At 41.8% G+C, this 6000-nt stretch overlaps 1 protein-coding gene across 1 annotated transcript in view; it reads right to left on the bottom strand.

Moving 5' to 3' along the window:
* The window catches only part of CFAP74 (cilia and flagella associated protein 74), a 385998-nt gene that overhangs the window by 113295 nt on the left and 266703 nt on the right, over nt 1-6000 (bottom strand). The gene's annotated exons all lie outside the window — the stretch shown is intronic.

Raw genomic sequence — 6000 nt, 5'->3', positions numbered from 1 at the left:
TGGGACTATATAATAATTTTTAAATGCAACGTTTCTGGACTTGCCACTTGCATGAGTTTTTGGCATGACAGGACTAATTTTTGGAATTTGTTTATATTTATTCTATATGATGGCATATTGTTTTACATGGCAATTTTTATGAATTTTGAGCACTTATAAGTCGATATAAATTTATTGAATTTATTTCAATCACCTTGATTGGGCAATACTATTTTCTTTTTATACAATATGACAACTCCATCAAAAACTGATGCATGTACATAGAAAGTGACTGAAAGGGGATTGAGGTGATTAGCAGCACTGAGATGCAAAAAATAATTTAGAAAGATGAAAACAGGATGACCACAACTCTACCTGTGAATTACACTGCCACACAGGTGCAGAAGTCTAACACAGTCAAAGACCAGTAGAAGCTTCTAAAATACTGTGTATTACTGGACTGGTATTGAAATCAAAACTCCATTTTTATTACCTAATCCATAAACGCAAAAAGGAACAGCAAGATGGTAATAGTTTATGTGATTTAGACAAAACGGTCCTTAGTCATAGTAATGTGTCTTAAATGTTCAAGCTATTACTGTCTCTTTCATTGATTTGATGTATTATGTAATAAAGAAAGAGTTTTGATCTCGCTTGTTCCACTCAAAATGTTCTGAGTATTTTACAAGTTCCTCCCTGGGTACAGCACATGCAAAGATCTGGCCATGTATGGTTACAATAGGCTTACTGTAATCAGTTTCTGTTGCTGACTAATGGATGTTTTTCGATGGACATTTGTCAGTGTATATCCAATTAAATGAGGGTGGATCACCTGAATCTAAACACTTCAGTTTAAAAAAGTGTTGTTTCTACAACTAGGCTCCTACTGATATCCATTATAGTGAAAACCTGAAAAGATCTCAAAAATGGTTCTTAGTGAATGCCTCATATTGTGGCATCAATTTTTATTATACTCATCTAAATAGCTAAAACTTGATGGAAAGTAGAAGGCTCCTTGCTCACACTGGCAGTCTGATCAGATCAGCCTGTCAGTTTTCAGGGGGATCTGAAGAAAAGCTCAATGTTAGTCTAGGGGCAGGCAGGTATAAACAGATGTTCATCTGTTTACATCTGAGTCCACCTAGGTTGAAAAAATAAAACATTTCTGTCTTTTTACATTTTTGAGGACATAATGTGACAAATCAGAGGTAGTCGGACCTACAAGTAAGCACATCCATTTACATCCTCTGGAGAATATAGGGAGGGTAAAGATAGTAACAATATAGTTGCATAGTTAGTCTGGCTAAAAAAAGACACAAAGCCATCTAGTTCAACCAATAAAAGGGGAAAAAATATATAATCCTTCATACACAATCCTCTACCCACAGTTGATCCTGAGGAAGGCAAAAACTCCAGAAAAGCATTATCCAATTTGCACCAGCAGGGGAAAAACTTCCTTCCTGATCCCCCGAGAGACAATCGGATATTCCCTGGATCAAAGTTACCTTAGTATCCAGTTATATTATGTACAATTAGGAAAAAATGCAGGCCTTTTTTAAAGAAATCTACTGAGCTGGACAGTACCAGCTCTCGAGGGATTCTATTCCACATTTTTCACAGCTCTTACTTAACATTTCTGTATTTGAAGAATAAATCTCTTTTTCTCTAAATGTAAAGAGTGCCCCCTTGTCCTCTGTGATGACCTTAAAGAGAATAACTCAACACCAAGTTCACTATATAGACCACTTATGTATTTATACATGTTGATCATATCCCCCCTAATCTCCTCTTCTCAAGAGAGAATAAATTCAGTTTCTCGAATCTTTCCTCGTAGCTGAGCTCCTGCAGGCCTCTGCCTGCCCATAACATGGGTCCGGTAGAGGCCATAACGAATTTGATGTATGTAAAAAAAGTGACATCTGTACTGTTCAGCTCTGATTTAGAAGGGGACCTGTTCATGGATCTCCTGCTGATCGGAAGGGGCATGACCTGTGTGAAGGAGCCCTGAGTGGCTGTTTGAAGATACATTACCCACACATCATCTTGAACAGTCACCACCTGGAAACCTACCCTGAGAAAGGCCATACAGTCCTCAATAGACTGCATGTATATAGGCAGGTGGTTAGCAAGAGGCTGCAGGAGAGCAGCAACATTGAGATGCAATAAAGGATAAAAATAAAGATGAAAAACAATGATCTATTTAAAAAAATTACAATTGTTTAAGCTATGCAGTGCTTTAAGAAATTAAATGTTATTCAGTTAGGTCAACTGTAAATGATTTGTCGCTTACTCTTTGCATTATGTTTTATTTTATGTATGGTTTAAAATACCTTTGTAAAGAAAGAATGTGCATTTTAAAGAGCAATTAAGGCCCAATCTCGCTGAACATGGGTGGCTCAGGCAATGATGCCTGACCAGGCATTTGTGCTAGAAGAAATGAGTGTTTGGGTTGATGTTTTCCCCGCCATCCATTATTTTCCCCCCAGGTAGACCAGTGCACAGGTGCTCCCTAGGCCGAACATGTGACTTGATCAACAATAACATTGCTGAGAAGGAGGAGAGATCCTCTTTTGTTCTTTTGTGTATGACTATGTAGCATAAAGCAGCAAGTAATTCTTTTTATAAAATGCTATTGGCTTATGTTATTTGTCAATTTAAAGGTTTGGGCAGTGTTCTTCTTTAAAGCCCAACTCCAGTTTTAATTAAAGTATACATACATTTTCACCAAAGATCTTCTGGCCAGTTTGATTACATTATGGAGCTTTCCTTTCCTCTTTGTTGATGGTGGATGATCCTTACTTGTGCACATAATGATGTGTGAGTTATCATTCAGTGCAGCAGTATTGTGATGCCAGGTGAGCAAAATGACGCACTCCCACATGACGCCCAATGACCACCTGGGGTAACAGGAAGTTGGTTGAATGATGTTGGAAGTCATTCGTCCATATATCAATATTTGACGGGGAAGCAGAGCTTTTCTCTGTGTGTGTGTAGGGGGGGGCAACACCGGAATTAAAGTGATTATTGAGGCAAAGGCTGCTTTTTTTTCTTTAACTTTTAATACTGCTAAGCTAATTCAGGGCTCATTAGGATGTGGATCTGCGGCTTGCAGACACTAATGGGTATAGTGAGCTATATGTGCATATTGTGTAAGCAGGTGATGTGTAACATTCATCCTAAAGCTATGTAAATGTAAATAATTAGGCCTTCAAACAAACTCTCCCTCCTTTTCAATTGCATTTTAAAGTGGGAGGTTTTGTAATTACTAACTTGTTGTTTGGATGAGTACTCCCAATACTTTAACGTTTTCAGCACAAGAGATTTCAGTGCCCCACAGTTCTCCATAATTATTAAAATGCTAACTTCATTATAATATGAATAAATACAAAAATGCCATGCTATGAAGTGACTCTTGTAAAAAAAAAAAAAAACTGAAGGGAAGCTCCAGGCTTTAGCAACAGCTAGTATTGAAATGCAGCAGACCAAAGACACATTAAAAGTGAAACTAGGATTTTGGTCATATGAAAAAGAGAACTATGCTAAATAGTTCTACATTGAACATTAACACATACTAACGTAAGATCTGTAATTCACAAACACACATTTTTGTTGCTTCTATTAGAGTTAGTTTGCTGAGGGTCCTGGGCATATTAACAAAGCCCAGCAGTGGCCACTCATTTTTAGACAGTCCAACTCAGTGACGGCTGGTGTTCCATGGGCCGGGGGGGGGGCGGCAGATGGGCCGCACCATACACGCCCCCCCCCTGGACCACACCAGGCCGCGCACCATACCCCCCCCCCCCAGGACCACAGCAGGACCCCAGCAGGACCCCCCCCCCGGCTCACTCACCCTGCCTGGACGCCTGGAAATGTGCAGCAGCAAGCGGCGGCGGCTTCTTCCCCCTCAGTCTTCTGCGTCTTCTCCCTCCTCCTCCTCCATGCCCAATGACATTGCTTCTCCTTTTGGCCAATCGGGAAACGGGTCTCAGGGCCTGGAGGAGGATCCGTGTGACAATAGCGAATTTTCATTCAGTGCTCTGCGCCCCAAGCCCACACTTTTTTTTAGCCTATTAGAGCCTCCGGCTCTAATCACATGCTAAAAAAAATAAAAAAGCCCCATTGAACTCCATGCGTCCGGCTCCCTGCATGTCGATTAGGGGGCCGGACGCATGGATAGGGGGGGCAGCGCCCCTGCGCCCCAATGCACCAGCCGCCACTGGTCCAACTGATAACCCATATGTGGCCGTATGAGCTAGAGATAGCCTAGTGCAGGGGTAGGCAACCTTTGAGAGGTATTGATCTACCTGAACAACATGAAAGAGATCAAGGCTCACCGGGGTGCGGCGCCCTTTTTTTTAAAAAAGGATTTACTAGCCAGGCCTAACTAAATAGTAAGGAAAACATAGAAAAAATACAATAAAAAAAATGTCACTGTACACTATAAATTTAGTCTACCTCAAAGGTTGACTGTCAGTCAGTAGAGCAGTGGACAGTGTCAGGAGTTTTTATTTTATTTTTTGCTATTTTTATTTTGTTTTTTAATATTTTTTTTTTTTTTAGGAGCCTTGTTGGGTTGTTGCTTTGGTGAAAGGATAGCACATAGGGGGCCTGGGCAGCAGAAAACAGGAACTGTTCAATTTTTCCCCTGCAGCAGCTGAATTCTGGTAGGAGGGAGAGGAGGAGAAGCTGACTTTCAAATGCTGCAGGGGGAAAATACAGGCTATCGTTAGAAGAAAGGGATTTTAAAAAAACGTAATACCCAGGAAGTAGCTTGGGATTCGAATTTCACCGCAGACCCCCCACCCCCATCCTGGCACCCTAAGGCGACTGCATAAGTAGCCTTCTGCTGGTGCCAGCCCTGCCCATATCAGTGTCCCCCCATAGAAGTGTCTTCTGCCTCCCTTATTTTACCCCATTGCAGTGTCCTCTGCCCCCCTTCTTTTCCTCCATAGTAGTGCCCTCTTCCCCCCCTTAGTGGGAAGGCAGTAGGAAGAGCTTGGGGCGCCTGTAGAGCAGCGGGTATTAGGAGAGGAAGAGCAGCCCTGTGATAAAATCGCCGGCTCTGTGTTGTGCTCCAGAGGAACATGTGCGCTCCTCCTCTCTCTGCTTACCGGCAATATTGCTGGATGAGCATCCTGAGGCATCCAGGGTGCTAGAGTGGGTTGCAGGAGCCTGTGGAAGGGAAACCGGAGAGCAGAATGTGCCTGCAAAGATGCAGATCCCCAGGGCAGAAGCAGAGCTTGGGAAGTACAGGACAGGCTTTAGCACCATTTGGAATAGCCCTCCCATATTAACAAGCTGGTGATTGGTTTCTAGGGCTGCCCTGTGTCCATGCAACCAATCACCTGCTTGTTAACTTGAAAAATTAACTTGGCCAGCTCCCATTCCCTCCCTCTACCTTGAGCTGTGCTGCCTCCAGCTCTACGCTCTGCCATGAGGATGAGCGTGGTGGAGACTGGGGGGAAGGAGTAGCACCTAAGTGGCCTGGGTTGGTAAAGCAGAAACAATTTTGCGATCTACCGATCACCTGCCCGCGGTTGACTCTGAATCAGTTAGTTATGTGTGTTGTGAATAGAGCAAAATTGCAGGGAAACAAATTACATCAGGCTATTCACACCTTAAAAAAACTGTAAAAATCCAAATCACATGCCACATCCTAATGCAAATACTGACTTTAGAAAGTAAAATTGAGCTTGGTCTAATCCCTTCCACACCTCAGTGTTGGTCAGTGAGAAAGCCTGTGCCATTATAAACTAAAAGTGACACATGAGAGCGTTTCATGTTTACTTAGATAATAGTATGTATGGTTTGGTTTACTTTTTTGGGAGTTGATTTACTAAAAACAAGTAGGCTGTTCACTTTGCAAGGGAAGTTGCAATTTGTAAGAGAATTTTCATCAGAACTAAGCAAATAATGTGAAGCTCTGCTGACTTCCATCATCCAATTGTGTCCAATAAAAAAAATGATGTTTTTTACTTTCCTTGCATGTAATTGGGTATTTTTTGCAAAAATAAATTTCAC

This window comes from Pelophylax lessonae (assembly GCF_965119305.1).
Source record: "Pelophylax lessonae genome assembly, chromosome: 12".
NCBI classification, from domain to species: Eukaryota; Metazoa; Chordata; class Amphibia; order Anura; family Ranidae; genus Pelophylax; species Pelophylax lessonae.
This window is presented reverse-complemented; position numbering and strand designations above follow the sequence as displayed.